Genomic DNA, 25,486 nt, shown 5'->3' with positions numbered 1-25,486 from the left:
TATGTATTAAAAAAATAGTGAAATATACCAAACGAGAATACTGAAATTACCATATTTTTATTTTAGTGTAATTTTTGTTTTGCAAAATATTTGTGGCATTTTTATATAACGCTCTTTGTTGTAAAGGATCTACATTTTGTCGCACTGCGTAAGATCAAACAACGATTTTTATGCATTTCATTCAAATAATACGGCACCCATTTATGAAGCTATTTTGATTTTCTTAGCTGCTTTAACGTGTTAACTCTCAAATTATTATAAATGGTTTAAATTTAACTAACGCTTTTAATTAGTTATTTTAACCTTTAAAAATCATTATATTACTGCTTTAGATGTTTTGAATATAAGATAAATCATATCACCAAAAAAAGCCGTCCGCTAATAAACAAAATAAACTTTCTAAGATAAGCACAATTGTGTTATAAAAACATTAGAATATTAAATTATCGTATATATACAATACAGTTACAAGTAATAAGTCTCAAATGCCCTATTACTACCGACAAACGGTACGTTAACTTATGGTTACTGAGCTTATTTAATCGACCATCGCTTAGAGTCAAATAATATAGCACAAAACATTTTTCGCACCAGGGGCGTGCCAAGGGGTTTCAGTGTCATTAATTCAATTGGTTAAAAATAAACAAGCATCAGATTATTATAAGTCATAGATGCTGATGATCAGACATAAAAATTATGTTAAAGAAGAGCCAATTCACTTTATATTTGTATAATATTCTATGAGTAGAAGCTGCCTGACCCATTGGTGAAGTGTGAGAACAATATCTTTGAAAAAAAAATATCCGCTTTATTTTGGTCTTTGATTTAAATATGGTATAAATGATATTTTTGTATGTATAGTTTTGTAAATAACAATGGTTTTAAGAAATTATAAAAAGTATAGCAACTTGACATACATATATAAAAGGCAATTAATACACACACATATGTACAAAAATTTTGCGTGCGGTAATGCTGTGTAAAATTTAAGGTAGTGACGATTTTATACATGAAAACTTTGTCATTTTGAATAACTTATTTTAATATACTAAATAGAACAAGCTATTTATGGGTTTTTGAATATTCTGTGGCAAAATATTAAAATCATATCAGTGACATCTGTCAAAAGGTAAATATTCTACAAACATAATATGTAGTGAACGTAACAGATATTTTATGAACCAATCACTTGCCAAAAGAAAACAATCGCTTCGAAACAATGCATCTTGTGTCGTTCTACTCCACAGAGGTACTTGCTTTAAAAAGTACCATCCATTGACGAGTTTCAGAAAACTTTATTTATGTCAGAGTAAAAATGTAGTAAAAAAATTATTTCAGAAAAAATGTTTCTAAAACAGATTCAACTCTTTGGAACCAACTGGAATGGCCGCTACTTAATTTAGATTCTAAACATGTATGATCCTACTTTCTAAAATATATAAGCGCATATTATTTATAAGAACCAGGTTCTGCTTTGAAACATTGCTACAAAATTTAATTAAAAACAATTGAAACTGTCCGTGTACAAGCGAAAATACCAACCGACGTGCCTTTTAACTTTAAAATATTAAAATTTTCAGAAAGACTTTAATAATAACAATAAAAAAATCTCCGGCCGATTTTAATTTGACTTAATCCGCAAAAATGTTTTTTTAATATATTTTTATCTACCTATTGTAAAATATTTTTATTTTGTATTTTTTAATAATGTAATTTATTTATTTATTTTTTTAATTTTTATTTTTTGTTAGATTGTTTTTTTATCGAATTTACCATTTTTTATTAGCCACTCAAAACAATAGGCGAGTTATATTTACAAAAACTATATTGAGAACAAGTTTTATGTCAATATGATTAAAACTACGGCAGTTGTTTTTAAGAACCGCATATTTTACAAAAAATTTAAAAAAAAATATTAAACTTTTTTTAAATTCTATTTTAAAACTTTTTGACCCCTTAACTTTTTATGCGTTTTTTTAATAACCGCTATTAAATCAGACTGTTTACGAACTTAGGCAAAAAAAATTTGATGTCTATTTTAGTGAAAAAAGATGCAGATAAGAATGCGCTGGTAATCACGATTTAATTACAGGTGTAATGAACACGCACAATACGACAATAAATAAAAATTGTTTAATAATTTAAGGAACTATATGGGCTCGTACATTACAAATCAACAATTGAAAAGCCCTTTCGCTTTGTCTAACAAAAATCCAAAAAATCGACATTTTTGAACATCCTCACATTTTTGAACAGCCACAAATCCTATATAGGCTACACATTTTTTGAAAAGCATTAGCGTCTATAACCATGACAAAAACTAAATACCTTTATTTATTAATAATATTTATGACACAAACCTATAAACTAAATGCATTATTTAATGCACCGTAAAGCATTGTTATAATATCTATTTGGCATCATCGGGAAGAGACCACAATAGTTTGGCTAATAAAGGGTCACCCCAAAGTATTAAACTTTACATTTATTCAAAAATATGACGCGTATTAAATTTTACATTTATCTACGTTTGTAATAAAATATTACAAAGATATATGAATGTAATTTTTTCAGACATAAGCAAATATAATAGAGCAATAGTATGTCTTTAGGGTGGCTCTCTATTAGTGAAACTATTGTGGTCTTTTATTGATTTTATACAAAATACGATAATTTAAAAACTAACGCTCTGTACATTTATATACTAATTATATAATATACTATTGTATATAATATTTATATAATATACTATTAGGCAATACTGAAATTAAAGTCATTTTTTTATAAATAGAAAAAATCACTACTAAATGTTTATTTTTATTATATATTTAAAAAAAAACTTCCTCCACCTCTCAATATTTTAATTTCTTTAGCATAAAATGTTAGAGGCTTTAATACAAAATATTCCGATAGCGCCTTTTTAACATCGTCTGCTAGCAATCGGCATAAATGGTAGTCAGAAAGAGCAAGGTCTGGAGAATAAAGTGGATGATATAAAAGTTCCTTGATTTTATTGAGATTCAATTGCGCCACATTAGGACGCGCATTATCGTGTTGTTGAGCTATTTGACTTCTATTGACAAGTACAGATTTTTTTTATTAGCTGATTACAAAAGAAGCTTTCTGTTATTGTTTGGCCAGATTTAGGAGTTTCATAATGCACAGTCCCTTTGGCATCCCATCATAAACACAAATTAACTTTTTCAGGTTTTGAAACTTGACTTTTAAATAAACACTGTGTTCTACGACAATTGTTGTACAACAGCATTGTATCATCTTCTTCTAAAAAATAACCAGAAAAGGTGAACAGCATTAAGTTCGGAAGCACTTGGAAAACAAAGTGTATGGAATCCATACAATATTTAAGCCTTTCCAATGTACATCATGTGACTATGCACTGTTGAATCAGGCTAATTTAATTTTTCAGATAGTCAATGAATAGTTTAAGTAATATTTTTTTTATTTGTGAAGCCAAGACATCATCGTTAATATTTGCTAGTTAGTTTCGATAAATTTTTGAACGATCTATGCCATTTACAAATATTTAATGAATTACCTACCACTTCACCTATATTTATAGTAACCATATATCTAAAATACGTATATGAAACTAATTTCAATATGGAAATGAAATTTTTATTAAATATTTTTTGAAAAACTTTTACTTGAAATGAAATTATTAATGTTGATTAAGCCGGAGAGATTAAAAGCGAGTTTTTACATTTATATAAACAAATCCTCATAGTAACTTCTAAGTACATATTATACAGTATAATTAAATTCAATTTTATTAGCAGTAAGCCAGAGGTATCCATTAAGTAATTAATAAATAATTCATAAAAAAAAAATTGTCATGATGTTACATATTAGTCTTTATATGATCGTTCATATTAAATTCGATACTCGTGGATAATAAGCAATCAGCTCCAGCGACTTGTCTCGTAAGCTATGAACAATTCTACAAGTAAGTATATAAACTAGAAAGAAATTAAATTTATATATGATTGCTCCCGATATCGTTTAACCGAGTTAGTTTGTTGGATCTATGCTACGTCTTTCAATTTCATATATATTTCCCTGATAGAAAATATCTCCACGCTCTCACCGATTCAATCATCTATCTTTCATAACACAAGAATACATAGGCATATACATACATAAGTGTATATATATGAAAACATAATAATATATTATATTGAACAAGTTTCAACAATTTTGGAATAAAACTCGGTAGTCCATTACGAACGAGTTTAAACGAAACTCAATCAGCATAACTAAATTATAGGAAAGGTTCCTCTATATACGTCTACATCTTATGCATTTGGATTGTTTAAATCCCAAGTTAAAATTAACTAGAGCCTTGTCGAGAGTCGCCGTTTAACTAAATTATACAGATCGATCTTTGTGATTGCTCTCGAATACTTTTCTGCCTTGGTTGAATAATTAAAACGTCCAAAGACAGATATTTGGTTTTAAGAGAGATGCTTCTTCGGATAATAACGATTAACAGTTATATTCTTCAATTCTTTAAACTTTTTAACAATGATAAAGTTATTTTTGATTAAAACAATTAATAGTTATAACAAAAATATCTGCGAGTAACTTATATGAAGTATGTACTAGAAACTTTGTTATTTCTCATTAGATTGTTTCCACTCTTAAACTTTCAGAAGCTTTGATAGAGTTATATAAACACATTGTGTTTTATTTAGCGCACCACATAAATACAATTTTGAAAATGGCAACACACAAAAAGCTGAAATCCTTTTGATGTTGAAAATCTCCACGCATTTTCTTTATACTCTAAAAATATTAAAGTAAAATAACATTTCGCACATTAAATGTTAAAACATGAGTTTTTTGTGAATAAACTTTTATGATTAAAAAATAATTAACACCTAGCGCCTTTGGGGGTTAACTTTTATTAATTACTGTACATAAAAGTTGTTTAATTAAAAAGATACAGTTGACGTTCCTGTCAAAGATAAAAACTGAAATTCGATAGCATTTTAGTCAAAGTACATTTATGAATAATTTTAATTCTATGGTGTGAATTATTTTTGCGTTTAATCAAAATATAAATAAGCATTGCTCCAAAAATACATCATAAAGTTCAATACAAAACTTTGTTAAAATTAATGGAAATAAGCTAAAAGTTTTTCATTGTGTACCCTTATTAAAAAAAAGAATCTCAAACTATTCATTCGTTTCTAATGAGAAATAATTTTAAAAAAAATAATATAAATAATATTTAAGTAATATGTTAGTAATTCATAATTATATATGAAAATAAGTCATTTCATTATTATTTATATTTTCAATTTATTTTCATTAGCTTACTAACGTTATGTTTTTTGTTGTAATAGAAAGTAAAAAATAAACAATATTTTTCCAAGCCCCCATATGCATTATAGTTAAGTTGGAAATTTTTCAGAGAATATTTTGCAAAACCCTAATAATTAAACTTTAATACTAACTAATTCATTTTGTAAGAAATTTCTTTAAAACTACTTAATTTTATAAGTTTTCTTAAGCTTTGTATTTAATAAACACTTAAAAGACAATAACTAATAGTTATAAGTCAAATCATAATAATAAATAATTGTGTGATATTAAAAAATACAAAAATATAATAAAACCCGAATTTCATGTAGAACTTTGTACTTGACGATTTATATCGTGTCTGGAGAATTATAATTAGCGATTATAACATATATTCTGATAGATCATCACTATTTAGGTTTTCATAGATTTTCCTAATCTCGCGTTTGAATATCGTAATTAATTAATTTAAATCCATCTTGGTATAATATATTAATTGCACTAAATCCTCTTATAATAGAAGTATAAAAATAAAAATGAAAGTGAGTTAATTAAAAGCTTTAAATATGTCAGAATTAATATCAAGTTTAACTGCTACTGAGAAAATAAAAATAACACTGAAATTCTTTGCGTTTTATGAAACGAAAAACTATAGATATAATTTATTATAGAAACATAAATAAAGCGTAAAAATTAGAAAAACATTGTAAAGACAGATATAAATGTATTTTTTTAATTGTTAATTAGTAAAATTACTACTGCTAGCGTACAAAGTTTTTTGCTGTTTGCTGATTAAATTGTTCAAATTGAACTGACTTCTCGAGATCTGTACTTTTTTAGGTCCTTTTGAAGGTAGTCAAATCTGTTTAAATGTTTGATAGCGTCGGTGTATCAAATAAACTTGTTTTGAAAATTCATTTTTATATATTTAAATTCAGTATATAAATACGATAAATTAGTTTGACAAATATAAGCTTCAGTATAATTGCAATTTTGTAGAAATAGTAAAAATCAATTATCCCCAGAAGCTATATTTGAGTGCTTAAAAATCTTGATCAAATTAGTTTCATTTTGTCATTTGCTTCTTCAAGCTAAGAAAAATATTATTTAAAGTAAATATTAGTCTCGGATGTTATTAATACATTCGAATCAAATTTACAGCCTGGAAAAATCCAGTCACTAGTCCAGAAAATTCATACGTCTGATAATGCTCGCTGTGTGTATAACGCCAATAAACCAGTTTGGAAAAATAAATCAAAATTAATGATAAATAATCAGTGTTTTTACCCTAACCAATCCTATTTTAAGAAGTTTTTAATTAACAGAATCATTGCGATAAATATAGTTTTAATTAATATTAGACTTGCAGAAAGCATATAATATTAATTGATTTATTTTTGTCTCTCCTAATACGAGAAAAAAATTCATATCTTAGAGAACATAAAGACATTTCCAAGGTATGTAAAATTTTTAATTTTATTGCCTTGCAAACATCTTCATCTGCGATTTTCCAGAGCTATCTTGAACCAGTTTTATAAAATATGTGACACTTGATCACAAAAGAGAGAGACGCAGGAGACAGACGAGTCACAGCAGCAGAGACGAGTGGACACTGCATGAAGATAAGGCACATCAACGGATCATTCAACACCATCACAGGAACACATCACGAATCACGACAGATCTCAGCTTCTCCACTAAATCACAGCCGACAATAATACAAATCGACACGCCAGCGAAAATTATTTGACTGTCAAGTCATTTTAGCTACACTGGCTAAAAGCAGTATCTACATTTATCTATATATTTTGTAATTTATATTGTTTTAAAAAAACTTATATGGCTTTTATTTTCCATTAAAATCCAAAAAGCCCAGAAATCTATAAGGCTTGACATTTTATTGAGCATAGAATTAATATTCGTGGAGAGATACGAATGATATAATAAGTTTATATTTGCATTCAGATTTGTGAAAATAAAATAAGTCATGAAAGATAAATAAAAACTTTTTAAAAATACAGTTATTTATTTAGTTTTTAAGTTGTAAAGTAACTTTTGCCTTATCTTATGCATTCATTATTATTAAAGACGCGTATTTTGAGCATCTTTTTATGAAAAACAAGTTTGTACAAATTCTATTTTTTTATAACGAATTTGCATGTTTTACGAATTTAGCATTTATTTGCTTTTATTATGAATTTAAGTAAATATTTAGTATCCATTGAAATTTGCTAAAATTATTATTATTTCTCTCCTAATTAATAAACTTAGATCAAGAGCTTTCTAGTAAAACACTATTTATTTATTACAAATCAGAATAGTATGACTCGACAGGTTTCTCTAATCTATCATGATGGTTTTTATACATAATAGCTCTAATATTATTATTTTATTATTTATAAATTGTATGCTTTAACATAACAGGCTTTAACCTAATGCATTACAACAGTGTAAATACAAGCAACAGCTTCTAAGTAATGAGATACAAGACTGAAACAATTTCTGTAAATCAGTGACATATATTCAATTAATTATAAATAATTATTACAGCTAACAATCAATAGTTACAACTACTTTATTTAAATTATTAAATATGATATTTATCCATAAGATTAGGAAAATTTAAGAAAGCCTAATCTGTAATGATTCATCGAATTTATATTAACGTAATAATTACAAATTTTAATCTCTCGAAACGATAGAAATTAAGAAAAACACTAGTGTTATAAATTGTATAAGCATTCATATTAACATAGACATATATTTGCATTTAAATAAAATTATTATTATTAAAAACCTACATTAAATGTTGATAAAAAAGAGGTGCGTTCTCGGGCGCTGAGGTCTTAGCCTCAACGGTTAAGTATAAGGGACGCAATCGCGACTAAATAAGTCACTAAACATCTCGCAGCTTAAAGATTGTCAATAAAGCCACATTCGAAGCCATTATAAAGTAACATAACGTTACAGTGAATCACCAATAAATTATTTAAGTGACACGCGCTCCGCGTAATGAAGCCGAGCATTCTTGACGCATTATCGCAAACTTTGGCGATGTGCAAAGAAAATCTATATTTCTGTTCGAACCTTACTCCCAAGTATTTCTGCTTAAAACACCTCTGTCTAAACTTGACAACTTGGCGATGCTAAAATGTACTCGATTGTGGATCCACAGCGACTCCAGGTCTTTATATAAAGATAATAAATCCGAATTTGAGCGAATGATTTAAAATACTTACATGTCATCAACATTTAACTAATATTCGAAGTAATTAATTGCCGCGTGTATGTATGTCGTTAATAAAGAGCAAAAAGAGTATAGTGATATTACAAAATGAGCATCGGAGCGACGCCACAATTATTATAGCTCACATACTGGCTGTTTCTTTAAAAAAAGTTCTGAAACTTCCGAAAAAGTAGCTTTTGACATACTTAAATCTAAAACTTTTTGAAAGAGTGATTTTGGATTTTATCACTGCCTTCGAAAGGCATAAAAGGTTAGTGACCGTGGAACGACGCAGACGAAACCCGTGTTGTTGCTCTACGCTTGCTGATAGGGACTGTGAATATGTATGTATGTGAAAAATTATATTAAACAACTTAACAGATGCCAAGTTTTTTAAACACGATTTATTATTTTTTTTAAATCGGGATGACTTTAGTACATCTCCACAAATCAGGAAACGATGAATTTTTATACGACAAATAAGTCAAAGAGTGCAAGTAGATTAACCTGAAAGCCATTCGATATAAAATCAGAAATAAAGTCCGGTCCTGTGGAACTACCTGATAGCTTCTCAAAACTGTTCTATATATCCAAAATATCGATTTTTATTGTTTTCTGAAATCAAAATCAGGTTGCAAACTCAATGTAAATTTCTGATTAAAAAAACAATCAGAGCTTTCAAGGAATATTAGTGTTACATTTACTACATAAAACTGTATTTTTTATCGATTATTCTTATTTACTAATTTAATATTTTATTTAATAATTTTAAAGAACTTTAGTCAAAGTATTGTACATTTTTTATAATTACTATACAAAAAAGGTACCACTGTCATCGCATGTTTTAGCATATACATATTCTACTTGTTAAATATATTAATAATTTCTTGTCAGTGTATTATCTAATGATACGTTTTTGTAGCAAATATCTAAAACTTTGTGGACTGAATGAGCGGATAATTTACGTGGAAATGACATGAAACTTAGATTGCACCAGATCGACGACTCTCCTCGCGCAGTTTAATTTCACAATTCCCTTTAGTCAGCTGTGCCACAATATTTAACGTTTATACACCTGATTATCGATAGAGCACTGTGTTGTCGATGATTTGTTTAAAACACTTTGATTAAAATTAAGCGATTGTCTTTCAAAGATCATTAAAACGACATCCGATCCGATTCAGTCGAAATTTAACGCTGTCGTTTTTGATAGAAGGGGGATGAATTAATATTAAATCGAGACTAATCCACGTGTTGATTTTACGTACCATCAACGCACAATACACCGCTAATGCGCGATCGTAACGCAACATGAGTTTTTTATGCGAAGCGTTGGCTAAAAATAAAATAAGCTCCCCCGGGGGCGAACTGCATATCAAGGTTTGTTCGACGAGGGTAAAATTTAGTTTTGTTTGCCGGCCGTGCGGTTTGTTTGTGTCGTGTCGTGTCGTGTTTGCTAGCGGTTATGTTAGCGCGCGCGGCGCCCGCGTGTCGCCGGTGGCGAGCAACTGGCGACTGACTATAGCGCCGGGCGCCCCGCCCCCTCGCAAAGACGCCATCTTGTTTGTTTTGGCGCGCGCGTCACTCAAATTAAAAACCGGACATATTCGCCGGCGGTCCTTTGGCCATAACGTGGCTTTATCGCGTCATGTGCACTCGCGTGGGGTAAATTGAAACAGATTGCGCTGACAAGGCCTAAATAAATAGATCGTTTGTTCGTCGTTAATTAAACAGAGGCGTATTATATTGCGAAAAATTAGTATTTACAACTCGCTTAATGCTTTGTAATTTTAGCAACAAAAATTTCATAGATTTTTATAGACAATAGTCTTGCGGATTCTAAATAATAAACGATTCAAACGATTTATGGCCATTAAAGCCATATGGCTGACCACCCCTAGAGACAAATTAAAATGATTGCACTCAAAGGCAAATAAAGCGCTTACATAAAAAAATTTTTGCTTAAAATTTCGCTTACATAAAAAAGGTAGTTAAATTCTACGACATACATGCGGTAATCAAAAACTCAAAATATCTATCATATGGCAATGATCTAAAAGTGTTTTATGATATTCGCAAAAAATCTGATTCACTCTCTTCAAATATTTATTTAGCTAATTTAGGTAATTTTTTACACAGAAAACAAATATAATCAAAACCAAAACCTAAAAATAATATAAATATTATTATACAAATTGACACCTCCATACAATATTCCCCTCGCCGTACTCGTTTTCTTATACCTAACTTTTCTCAAATAATCCCTACTTCTAATAATAAATCTATTTTAATATTTATTTCTTATTAAATGCTTATTGAAATACTCGAGTAACATATTACTTTCTAGCTTACACACAAATATTAAATCAATAATTATCAATATTTATTGAATATCCAACCATTCCAATCTTTCAATTAAACTTTTTAGCTAGTTAATTAATTTGTATTTAAAACTACCAGAAATAAAGACCTCAGGTGTCTCTTTTTTAAGTTGACCTCAAAATTAGGTTGGCGAGAAAGTAAAATTTCTCTGTACATTTCTAAGATGCTCGACTTTGTTATAAGAAAATAATTTTACTTTGATAACCCATTAGTGATTTGCGCCGTTTAATACAATTTTAGTGCGTAGCAATCTTGAAAATAAATCTTTAACTTTACATCGCTGCGAGGCGAAATATTTTCTTATGCTAAAAAATCTATATATTTTTTTAAATACCTCTGTCAAGTTCATCAATTGAATCACTTATTCACTATTTACAATTAGAGGGATAAACCTAAACTATTAATCATAAAAAAGACCAGTTCGATTTGTAATAAAGCATTTTAACCGTTAAATAAGAAAATGGATCTTTTTGTTAAAATCAAACATTGTAGGAAACCTCTTAACGAATTAAGGTACGTACCATAAATCAGGAGGGATTTAATATTCGCTGCCTTGATAAGAAAAAATCCATGAATTTAGCTTTATCCTCAAAACGACCGTTTTTGACCTTTTTTAGCAGTCAATTCGTATTAAAAAAAACTCGACAAGTAAAATGGGTGGACAACAAAATCTACCGTTAAATGGACATGAATATACTGGAACGCAAACAACCAGGAAGGACTTCCGCTCATCACATTACCTAAACAGTTTGTCTGAAGACCACCACTCAGAGGCTTTTTTCTGACACTACTCACTAAGCTTTTTAACTTGGACTAAAACCAAGAGAAGGCCAACTCAACTTCAGACCAGCGAAAATGGCAGAAGCCACCGCTTCTCTCTTCGCATCCACTGATCTAGGATAACTAAGAAAATATGTATGCTATAAAGGCGTCAAAAATCTGATAATCAATTGGGCTAGATTGGGTATACATCAAACTGGTAAAACTGTTGTAAGACAATAAAATTAACCCCATTGTAATTTTTTTAATAATATGTCCATAACAATTTCAATATCAAATAACCGGTTTTAATTCATCTACCCTGCTTAAAAATTCTAATGCAAAAGCTATATTTGCAAAAAAAAAATATTGAGATACCATCAAGTTTACCTCTATATGATAATGAAAAATGGTAGAATACTATTTATACAAAATATCAAATAAAAAATAAATTATATTTTACTTCAAATACTTATCTCATTGCATCGCAATGCATTGAGTCGTCGCATTTTTGAAGCACTTTTATGAAATGTTTGAATATAATTATTTCATATAGAAAATAATATTTTATGTTACACTCTTTAAACGGAAATAAATTTCAGGTTCAAAACGTATTAGCTAGATTATTAAGGTGAATAAAATAAATCGAAACATCCGCGGTTGATAGTACATCAATTAACAAAGTTTTTTAACTAAAATTCTGTATATTATTGCAAAACTTAAAATTAAAAACGTTTCCGTAAATGTAAATCAATTAGATAACACAGTAATCTAAGAACTTCAAGAAATAGCAATTTCGAAAAATTTTACCGAGAGTTTGCTATTTTGATATTTCCTCACTATTTCGAAAACCACAATGATTCACAGATTAGTAAGCTAGGGAAAAAAGCTACAATTCGGATAAATTATTTCTGTCATTAAGAAAAAAATTTGGAAAAAAAAAATATTTTTGCGCTTAAAAGAATCAAAGAAATAAAATCATATGTGTTTTTAATTCCTGATATTTCGTGTGAATTTAGAATGTTTGCAATGGTTGTAAACCAGATATTTATAATTCAATAATATGTATGCCTGAGTGCTTTTATAATTTTTTGTATAAACGATTTATAAGAAATATCTATTTATAATAAAATATAATTAGCACTCACCACATTTTTCGGCGTCCATTTTCAGCGTACTGATGTCACTGTCACAGACACATTTATTTTCACAATAACACTTTTATTTTCACAATAACACATAAACTACACTATATTCATATTTATATTTATTTTTATTATTTACACTTTTTTATCTATTTCACTTTTTTTAATACGTATAAAATCATTCGTCAATATGAAGAACAATTTCACAGCTTCTGCACATGTATGATGTATCTTTACTTATTCCATGTGCAGAACACACACATTTCTTTCTCACATATTTCTCCTCACTTTTGATTTGTATTGGCTAATGATTTTTTAGCTTATCCGAAAGCCTTTCTGGTGGATCAACAGCACGGGCATGGGAGGATGCGGTAGAAACCGGTGAAATGTCTTCACTTCCACTGAATTCTGCATCTATCCCTTAGCCTTACTCAAAAGAAAATCTTTGCACTTAATTTTGCTATCAGGATTCATATTTTGATAGACACGGAACGAATTAAACAATGCGCGTTGATATTAATAAAAAACTGCCATTTTTGTTCATTCCATTGTTTTTTTTTTTGAAAAATAGGGAACATGCTCGATTTTGGTCGACGCGATTAACACCTTTCATATATATATATTATATATAGTCCATTATACATTGAGGCATATATTGCAAAGCTGATCGTTCTGGTTTTTTCTTCGTGTCTATTATTCTAAAATCTTTTTCTTATTTGTTTTCTAAATGTTGATAAGCGTTGTACTTTTTCTGCCATGTTTCATATGTATAAGCCTTGATTTTATATTTTTGAGGGATTCTTGCATATTATATTTTCCCAGATTGTTCCACAAAGTCCCGTTTTTCTCTATTATATAAATTGTCAGCATAAACACGGTGCCACTTGTCCAGATATGGATTTGAAATTACATCTGATTCGCCAACCATTCAATTCAACATTCCATACTTGGTTGAGGACTGAATACCAAAAAATAAGTCTATCTAATCATTCCCTCATCCAGGAAATGATTTAGATTTTCACATCTTCCGATGTTTACACACATACATTCGCGCGTGTTAAAGTCGAGTCACAAGAATAGCCATAAATTTAGATACATCAAAAATATATTTAAAAAAATTAAACTCGAGTCACAAGAATAGATATAAATTTATATACAAAAAAAATATATTTAGAAAAAATTTACATTGAAAATATGCATATTTTAAAATACTATTAATTACATTTAAAAAATAAAAATTCAAAATATAGTCATGGTTACGTTGGAAGTAAAAATACTATATTTTTAAGTCATATATTTATGAAAATCTACAAAAAAATATTAAACACACAATTGTAGCGTTCTGATCGTAGGTAGTAGCTTTGATATTTTCAATTGCGTTAGTTGATGATTTGTGGAGGACGTTTGTACAGCGAACTGTACACCAACCCATATGAATATCTCCTTCTGGAAGGCGTCAGTGCTTGTCTTTGAGCGCGTGTACTGGGGGTGATTGCTCGTAAGGCGTAAGTCCGAGTTCGAAGGAGTTCGTTCAGCGAAGATGTTCTTGGAGTGAAGAGGTAGTCTGAGGTCGAAGGTGACCTCACTTACAGCGCTTTTTAAATTCAATAGGGAATTTACTAAAAAAGATAATTGTTTGCTATTATTCCGCGAAATTACTTGTCAAAAAAACCTGGTGGTTTTCTGTTAATATTTTTTTTTGTTTTCGCTTCTTTGCTATTATTTATATTCAAACATGTTACAAAATGAATCTTAAAATAATAGTATTTCAACTAAGAGAAACTAAATTAAGCCAGAAGCTAATATTTATTTATATTTGATGATGAGTTTATAGTATTTTTATTCATTTCATAGATACCATCTTTCACTGTGTTTCTAGCCAGGGTTATATATTTCCTTATTTTGAAACCACGCGTTACGATTTTTGCCAAACTTACAGTTTTATAAAAAAAATACAAAGTAAGATCGCAAACTATTTATTTTCATTGCAAATGATTCACTTTTTTGCTATATGCTGAGACTAATGGAGAGGTATCATTAGCAGTACGTATGTTGTATATATCTTAACCACATATTCGTGAAGAAATATTTGCTTCAATTGTAAATTAAGCAAACGTAATTATTATAAAAGAAAACACATTTTTTAATCCTTATTTAATAAATAAACCCTCAACTTTTTCAGAATATTTTTATATATTTTTCGTGCTCAATAGACTGGAAAAGATACCTAATTTTTTTTTAATCTTTGAAATATATTTTGTTAAAGTAACCTTTACCATTCTTTTCACATTTGAATAAATAAATCGAGCTTAAGAATAAAATTATATTTTAACTGAACAAGAATAACCATATTTTGCTTTACAACATATCCAGAAACGCTTTGAATATATTTGAATAATGTATTCAATTTTATATTTGCCATTTATATACATATACGTGCGATACATTTACAAGAGTATTACTGTCAAATATGAAAATTGGATTTACATTCATTGTTCATGCGCCCCAAATCATGTAAATACATTAGAGGAATGTTAATAAATTTATAGGAATTTTATTATACGGGTACAAATTCCCGTGCCTTCTCAGAAATCAAAAATTCACGTCAAAAGCAATAAAATCGTGCCGAGAAGGGATATTTATTTTTTGCACTCTCCTATTGGACAAAACTCGGTTTAAATGTACTTTATTCGATTCTCACTCGTAATAGTTTTACAAAAAGTCATGAAGTGCCAGAGATGGTTTAAAAAATTTTAATCCGAAAATTTTGATTTAAAAAGTTAGTTTTACTGGTAAAAGACATCGCCTGGTTGACAAGAGGTTTTTGCTGTCTGAAGCTGAATTAAATCGAAGGATAGTTACGATGAATTGTCTAGGAGAGTTCGAGCACCCAAAGATACCTTCATTAATCAGGAAAAATTTGGAGAGGAGTTTGAGTTCTGCATCACTTCTCGGACTTAAATAAGGCCACTCATCCGCCTTTATACTGCTAAAGTAATTCGTGTAAAAATTAAATTCAGACATACATAGCTCCTTCAGACTATCACTTGTTCAGCTTTATGGAACATTTTTTGAGGAATAAAAAAAATTAATGAGGAAGTCAAATCAGCACTAAAGGACTTTTTTAACTTAAGACCGAAACAATTTTATTAAAATTGAATTTATAATGTATAAAATTATTGCAATAAAATAGTTAAAATACTACTTGATGTTTCATTTAATAAAACGACGTTTAGCTCTTTACCGAGCAAAGACCGAAAACGGTCGATATATCGACCGACGACATTACGGTCTATAATTCAATACCTATCCATAATAAAATCATCCTTAGCATCTAAGAAGCTCTTTGGTTGATATATCGATCATATGAAATGAAGTTGTCGCTATCGGCCAAAAAACGATAAAATCAAAAATCAAATTAAAACATTACAACAATCTCAAAGAATTTTTTTTTATTATTATTTTCTTTATATGTAATATATTTTAAGCAATAAATGATATTTTTGTGCCAGTATTTGATCATTTATTATACAATAAATATATTCTCAAGATATGACCCTAAGTGGTCAATGGTCGATATATCAACCGACAGAAATTTTCAAATTTCCAAAAAAAAAATTTTTTTTTTATCAAAATACTTTCTATATATAATAAGAGTTTTAAAAAGTAATTTTTCAACTCTTAATAGCAAAATAATTAATAGGGTAAGATAACCTACATTACAAAGTTACATTAAAAGATGACAAAAAAGCTTCAAAGCCAGTTGTCGATCAAATATTTTCACACCATTCCCAGAGTTTTTTGCAAACACAGTGAATTGACATTTGTACATTCATATATATTTTATACTCTTAATTCTTAATTTTATTGATAAATCGAAGGAAGAGCAGAGATCGCAGATTGCATCTCTGCAGTACTCCAAACCAACGAAATACGCATCACAGCGAAGAGTACCATAGATCAGATACTGGTACCATAGATCAGAAACTACCAAGATCATTAAAAAACTCAAAGTTTTAACTATAAATAAATAAGTTCATGAGGAATTTTTTAAATAATTTTTGAAAGTCAATATAGAATAAACTTACCTGGATTTTACAATCAACAGACTTGGTCACTGCCTTCTAAAGATACAAAATGTTAGTTATCGTGAAATGACGCGGACGAACTACTCAAACCTACCAAAAGTAATTATGTATATATTTATAAAATAATTCAATAAACAACTTACGTGTATCAAATAATCAACAAGCTGTCTACAATTTTCGATACATGATTAATCTCAATTTTTGTGGATCATATTGAATTTCATAAATCTTCACGAATCAAGTTTCAAGTGATAAATTAAAGGAGTTTAACTTGACAAGGCTTTAATATAAATTTGAATTGGGTACTATATATAAGCTTGTCTCTAATTAATGTGAACAACGGGGAAAAAAGTAGTATTAAATTACAGGAAAATTCTCAGAACTTTGTAACATCACCCGTATATAACATTTTATAAATTAGGACCGCTCTTTAGAGCGACAACCCTATTCATCCCTAAATAAAACTATCGCACCGTTCACATGAAACTCGCTACTTAATTAATGAAACACATATCCCTCAACAATAAAATGGTTATGGTAACCGCCATCATAACCGTTATTATTGTGGTGATGGATAGTGATATATGTGTGTGTATAATAATGATGACGACGCTCTCTGAAAATTGCTCCAGTTATATAATAGAACGGACAGAAATTTATTAACCACCCGTAGGTATATACAACCTTAAATTAAAATATTTTTTATTACACAACAAGAGAGAGAACATGCGGTTGTACCCTGATGTTTAAATTTAACAATCAAACTTTCAGCGAATGTGGTTTTTAATTTGAAGCACAATAAAATGAAACTATAAAAAGCACGCCTGGTTTGTGTGTGCGAAAAATATAAAGTAGTTAAGAAATATATTTTAAAATTAAATTAAGTTATGCTATAATAAAACTGGAACAGTCGTAAAGTTGTACTACTTTGACCCAAGAGTGCGTTTGACCCAAAGTTTAAGAACATATTAGGGCATATGCTTTTAGTAGCAGATATTATATATACATACATACACCTACAAGGAAAATATGAGAATATATTTAATAAAACTACGCCAACAAAACAGCCGTTAAACCAATTGTTAAGAATTAGGTTAGAATGTTTAAATAAACCAAGAGAAAATTAAATATATTTTTATAACACACAGACAACCCTTGACTGAAAAAATGACATTAAATGTAGGTAAACACTAGATCCCTCAAAGCTTAAAATCACTTTTATCACATATCACGGAACTCAGATCCAAGAGGCTTGCTGCTATTACGGCACTAAAACCGATATTTAACAGAAGTGCATTTACACAAAAAAAACAGCTTATTAAACCTATTATAATATACGCTTATTCACTGTAACACTGGTAATTTAATTTTTTAAATTTAAATTATTCAATATGAACTGATAAAAATTAAATTTAATATAACACAATTTTATATAGTAACCATAAAAATCTTTTACTACCAGCTACTATAGGACATTGCCAAAATCATACGCGAGACTATATAAATCTCCAGAACCTTTGTAAAACCATGTTATATTTATCATATTTTTTTATTTCCTCGTCGATTGATCTTTACGTAAGTTTTTTATAATACGTGAGCTTTTTATTATTTTTTTGTATTAAAAAAGCTATATTAAAAAAATATTTAATAACTCAATTATATCTGGATACCAAAACATTCATCCATCAATTAATCTGAATTGTTTTCGTTTCATACATATTGGAATTTACAATTCGAGTTTTTTATTCCTCTGTGAATTAAATTCAAGGGCTTTTACAATATTCATATAAAATAGTGAACGAATTTATAACAACCATTAATTAAATTTTAAGCAAAAATGATATAAACCATAATTGAAATATGACACAATCAACTCTAGATTTGTTAGTACTGCTTTAATTTATGATGATATTAGATTTGCTATCATTTGTTAAGTTATTATATAGGTCAAAAGCAGCATACCAAATGGAGTTCAAGCGAAATTTATTAGTGCTAGGTTAGATCAAATATATTATTTAACTATACAAAATATTATCATTATGTTTAATAAATAACTAAGTACTTGATTTATTTTCAATTATTTATAAAGTCCAATTCTATTCTTACTAAATTTCTAAGTCTTACTATAATTATAGTATTTTTATTAAAATATCTAAGGATCAGAATATTTTTTTTAAATAGTTCGAGACTTTCTATGGTTTAATATTGTATGCAAATATACATATAACAGCTATAGCAGTTTTAATAAATGCTAACTAATGTTTTACTGATCAAATAGGAATGCAGTAATATATCATTTTTTTAATTATGATCCAATTAAATATATTAATTTAGATTAAAGAGAAATATAACAAAATATTTCTCTTTAATCTAAAAAGTTTAAAAAATGTTCTTTACATTTTTTTATAAAAAGATATTTGGAAATTATTCGTTCTTTAATACTAGCACTTTTTTATGGAGATACGATTCTTAGAAACTTTTATGTAATTTCATTCAAACTACTGAAGGGTTTGGTTGATAATGTAAATAGTATAGAGTTCCAGCGTCATTTTTAAATATTTTGAAAATTGATAGAAAATATATAAATAGAAATTAAATGTATTTTAATTACAAATAAAAAAAATTCTCTCGTTTTGATATCTAAAATAGTATCAGTCATTTCTTTTTTCCAGAAACATCGTCTCGTATGATATGTTTAACATGATTTTTTAAATCAAAAACTACCACGTAAAAAAATCTTTGCTCACCTTATTAAACGTAATTTATATCTAACGTTAAATTACATCAGGCGCGCTTCGTATTAAATAAAGCAAATTTGGCGTAAAATTGAATCAGAAAAATAAATAATATATCCCTGCCGCGGCGAGATTATTTTTTTTCTCGCTCAAGCGTCGACAACAAATGGCCCTAAAAACTTTACGCCGAGCAAACTTTGCGTCGGTATTAATTAACGTCGATTTCATTGCCACTACTAATTGCTTTTACACCTGAAGTTTCAGCGCGATTGAAAAATGGGCCGTGGTTTTAATTAAATTTCACGCGGTAACCGATTCAGCTGAAAAGTGACGCACCCGCACATTTAAACGTATATATATGTATCTGTTAGATTGTAGATAGTATTAGTATGATGAAAATTCGCTGTTCATATGCCCTGAGGCGATTCGGGATATAATACACGCGAGCAATATTCGAAATTAATTTTGAAATACGCAGAACGATCGCGTTTTAATAACAAATATTAATTTCAATTATTGAAAAGCTTAGCATTAGTACTGTAAAACTAATTGGTCATTAATTGTGAAAGCATTATTGAAATCTCCCTAAAAAGCTTATGATTGGTATGCATTATATCAATTTATTTATGTAGTTATTAATAATGGCTTAAAAGTAAAGAATAAATGTTTTTATATGTAACAAAAAAAAATTATTTATGCTATAAATATTCAAAAAAATTTAGACTTAAATTTTAAGACAAGTGGGTGAGTGCGTTGATATAAAATCTGCTCTCTCGGTCTTCTATAAGGTGCTATATTGTGCATTCGATCAATACTTCACTCAAAAGTGCCTAACGTTACATATCAATGATGTATTCTCTTAAAATAATTTGATTGATATAAAGAAAGCACGTCAACTACAACTATATCAGTGACAAAATAGCAATTTTAAGATAAGTGAGCAATACTTGAACAGAATAAAAACTTACTTGAATATACTGACAAGTGACGCTAAAAGACAATGTTTTAAATAAACGTATAAAAACGTTAAAATTAACAAATAGATTTAATTAACATAATCGATATCAGTAATAAGATATTATGAAAGATAGAGATGAGAATATAATTTAGCTTAATTAAACTTACTATAATTTTATGTTAATTATTCAAAGGAAGCCTCCAGTGGGAGACATCCAACATGCTATTTTTTTCATTGTACCCAAGTGCCTTGTTTCTGGGAGAAAGAAGAAAAAAAAGGAAATATATATTATAATAATTGCTTATTGTATAAATAGATTGCATTTTTTTAATATAAAAGTACTATACAATAGTATTATATTGTTTTATTTTATTTTATATTATGAGTTAGAAAAAAATATTAAATAAAACAATAAGTATATCTATAAATAAAACTAGATTAAATAGTTGCAGGAGTATGATTTGAAGATTAGAAAAGTTTCCATATAGTCTTTTATATTCATAAATGTAATATAATGATTAGGCAATTTTTATTTAGGTAGAGCTTTACCTTTCGACTAATTTGTATTTATATAGCTAAAATTAGAACTGCTAGCTACACTGGGTGTTCCCCTAATCCCTTCCAGATCAATACGGTTTATATAATTAGAAATTTCACATCATTAATTCGTTCATTCGATATTTTGTTTATAGTAAAGGTGTGGCACGACTCTGTTTTTTAGAACGCAATATAATTTGCCAAAAATCTATTTATATTGTTGTGAAAAAAACGTAATTTGCTAAAAAAAATTAAGCTTTTAGCAGCGTTTTATATTTTCTTACATTTTTTACAGTGCATTTTAAGATTAATGATTATAAACTTCAGTTGAATCTGATTTTAAAAAAGGGCATAAAGGAGTTTTTACCCACTGATTTTCTACGCGTTTCAACATAGGGTCAATGATTACAATATCAATATTTATTTTAAATAAATACTTAGCTACATATTACAAAAGCAATAAATGTAATATATCTGATATATTACTTTCGCTTTCAGTTTAAATTTTTTTTAATGTCATCAAAAGATTTCATACTATTCAATGTGTACATTAAAAAAAATACATCTAAATAAATCATAAAAGTGCTTAAAAAAACAGACCTCAAAGGGAAGGAGAGTAATGAATTCTGAGCGAGTAATTATATGGAAAGATATTTGCGTGTATATTCCTTGCATCTCGTCAAATTTTTTTCGCTTCAATCTGATATTACTCTGGCAAAATCTCTCGGTCCAGATGCTGGCCATTAGTCGCCGGAAGCGGTTACTTTGACAAAGAGAATGAGACCTTTTTGAATGTCAATTTTCACATTGCATACTACATTAACTTCCATCTCTCGACAATTGCTTTTTTTCGTTTTAATCCTATTGTAGCGATTTTTATAATCTGACATATAGGTATGTTTCGAACTCATAACATATTTACAAGGTCTACTGCGAAAAACCCATTTGTGTTTTTGGAAAAGTTTCGCGAGAAGTGTGTCATGAGCAGTTTCGTTATTCGCGCAGACCCACTGAATAAATGATACCTGAAAATTTTCAATTTTATACCTTAAAAATAGAAAAATGAATATTATTTTTTTTCCCACAGCGCATGTCTGTCGGGAATGAATTTATGATATTAAATATATTTCTCAACTGTAATCAAAGCACAGATTTAATAATTAAAAACAATCGGATCCATAAATAAAATAGATCAATGCTATGATTTAATTAAAACTTGAGAATATTTCAAAAATATGTCAACGAATTAGATGAATTAATAATATATAGTATCACCAGAATATACGTATATATCTATCGGTAAAAATCAGTTCCCTGCGTCTCTTACAAATCAGATTAGCTTATCGTAAACAAAGCGTTCCAAGCCTTCCAATGTCTTTTAAATATTCTAGATTAGCGGTTTATGAATTATGTTACGTTCAACTGAATAGTTTTAAAATTCTACATTAAAAACAGTGATACATAGAGCTGGAATAGCGTAGTCCGTAAGTTTTAGATTGGATGTTCAAATGGGATGTGGGTTTTCGACTATTAATAATAAATATCTTTTCATTAAACGGAAGACCACTAAAACTTATATTCAGTAAAGATTAGGCAATTGCAATTATTTTCCAGATTAGCATCGCGGTTGAGACCACATTCGTTGCTTTGCTGTTTGTTCATATTAAGGGTTATGACAAATAGCTAATATTTTTACGTCGTAAATAATGAAACAAATCTTTCATTTGGGTACACTAAAAATAAATAAAAAATAATAATTCAGGCAGTCAATATTAAATTAAAAAAGATAAAATTGTCGAAAAAATAAGACAGATTAGAGTATTTTAAATATCTTTAGGAAATCGAAATCGAATCTTAAAGCAATAATGCGAGAAGATTACTATAAATTATACTGTAAGATTTACAATATTTGAAAAAATATTCTTTTTATCCATAACTAGCTTTGAATATCGCCCCAGTATTTCTAGGCATTATAATTTGGATGATAAAAATAGACATTATATCTTGTGGTTTTTAAGAAAAATATTTAAAATAATCACTAAAATCGAATAATAAAATGTTTTGCAATCAAATAATTACACTTACATAACAGCTGAACAAGCACTACAACATTTTGAAACATTGCTCAATGAAAAGATCAAATTTCTTTACCAAACTCCAATTGACAAATATACATTAATTCCAGTGGAAGACAAGAAATGTAATTTTTTATTACAAAACATAGAAATATGAAAATACTGTTTTTCCCTAATGATATTTGAAATTAAAACCATATTTGGACATACCAAAATATTTAGGTTTTTAAAAAATATTTAAATTGATCATTAAAAATGATCACATTGAAAGATTATTCCAAAACTTGAAACTTGTACAAGATTTAAAATTGGTAGAAATAGTCTTAGCATCAACGTGTCTAAAGCTGATGTTAAACGTTCGTTCAGGTAGTTGAATCGCATTAAATACATATGAAAAATTTGATTATCAATACAGAAACTGTATAAAATAAATCAAATTAAAATGAAAATTATATTAAAAACATTGTAGAATTTACAATTTTAATAGGGGACCATATATAAACTTGTTTTAGAAACAATATTTTCATTAGCTTACAAATAAAAATAATAAACTATTATGCTAATCTATCTTAGTAAATTGATTATTCTATAGTTTCGGGTCTCTGGGTATTTGGCTATAATACTGTTTTACAAAACTTAGTAATTTACTAGCTCGAAAAGACTAATATTATTATTTGAGTTGCCGCTAAAAATGTCGATAGTTGTCAATCGCGGTTATGAATAGTGCGAGCGAAATTGCGAGCTCTGCTTGCATCTCGCTCTTTTTTTCTAATCGTTTTTATTTCATAACAGACACACAATATTAACTAACATAGAGCATATAATCCCATATGATAAAAATATAGATACCCTTTCAAGCGTAAAAGTGTCAAGTATCGGTCTTAACACCACTAGTGTACGACCATGTCCGATGAAAAATTTTACAATAAACTTACACTCGTAAATTCAACATTATTGACTTATTTGCATAATTTAAAAATTTAATATTACTAAAATGTGTTTTTTACCATTAATAAATTTAAAATGGCAAAATTAGCTACAACAAATGCATTTCAAGTTTTGTCGACGTAAGAGTGTAAGGCCGGTTTCACACGTGCCGGGTGCATTTGCCCGGCACCGGGCCGGCGCCGTGTAGTGGGGATGGTGTTGTATGGGCTAGTACTATCATTTCAGACGTGCCGGACAAATCTACCCGGCGCCGGCTCGGCGCTGGCTGCCGGGTTGCGGCCGGCCGCGCTCACTAAACTGTCCGGCGCCGGGTACCGAATTGAGTGTGGTGGGGGTAAAACTCAAACATGAACCGGGCCGTTGACAGTGATTGTGGTATCTTGTAATAAAATATAATATATATTCCTCGTGTTTAGGCAATAGCGGAAGAAATAGACCTCGAAATTTTAATTATATTAATGTTATCTCTTTAAATTATCTTAATAGAATACATACAAAAATAAAAAAATAACGCGAAATGTGTGGAAGGACTTATGTGAAGCCGTTAATCCTAAATTACTGGCACCAGTTGACGGGGTATAGATCGGGTTGGGAAGAAACCGGCCAGAAACCGGCAAGAGACCGGCTACGTGTGAAAGGTTGTAGACGGCGCCGGCCCGGTGCCGGGCAAATGTACCCGGCACGTGTGAAACCGGCCAAACTGTCCGGCGCCGGGTACCGAGTTGAGTGTGGTGGGGGTAAAACTCAAACATGAACCGGGCCGTTGACAGTGATTGTGGTATCTTGTAATAAAATTATTAAATATATTCCTCGTGTTTAGGCAATAGCGGAAGAAATAGACCTCGAAATTTTAATTATATTAATGTAATCTCTTTTAATTATCTTAGTAGAATACATACAAAAATAAAAAAATAACGCGAAATGTATGGAAGGACTTATGTGAAGCCGTTAATCCTAAATTACTGGCACCAGTTGACGGGGTATAGGTCGGGTTGGGAAGAAACCGGCCAGAAACCGGCCAGAAACCGGCCAGAGACCGGCCACGTGTGAAAGCTTTGTAAACGGCGCCGGCCCGGTGCCGGGTGAATCCATCCGGCACGTGTGAAACCGGCCTAACGCTTGGACTCAGGCCGGTTAAATATATATTATATTTTATTAGATATAGGGTAGATTTGTCCGGCACGTCTGAAATGATAGTACTAGCCCATACAACACCATCCCCACTACACGGCGCCGGCCCGGTGCCGGGCAAATCCACCCGGCACGTGTGAAACCGGCCAAAGGGTTAACTATATTCGAAAGACAGAAAAT

General features: G+C 29.3%; 1 protein-coding gene across 2 annotated transcripts in view; it reads right to left on the bottom strand.

The window, feature by feature from the left end:
• Nucleotides 1–25,486, bottom strand: part of LOC148231529 (inactive dipeptidyl peptidase 10) — a 349,615-nt gene that overhangs the window by 257,981 nt on the left and 66,148 nt on the right. The window lies entirely within an intron of this gene.

Source organism: Plectrocnemia conspersa, unplaced genomic scaffold, assembly GCF_051122295.1.
Source record: "Plectrocnemia conspersa isolate PC_06_02 unplaced genomic scaffold, ASM5112229v1 ptg000009l, whole genome shotgun sequence".
NCBI classification, from domain to species: domain Eukaryota; kingdom Metazoa; phylum Arthropoda; class Insecta; order Trichoptera; family Polycentropodidae; genus Plectrocnemia; species Plectrocnemia conspersa.
This window is presented reverse-complemented; position numbering and strand designations above follow the sequence as displayed.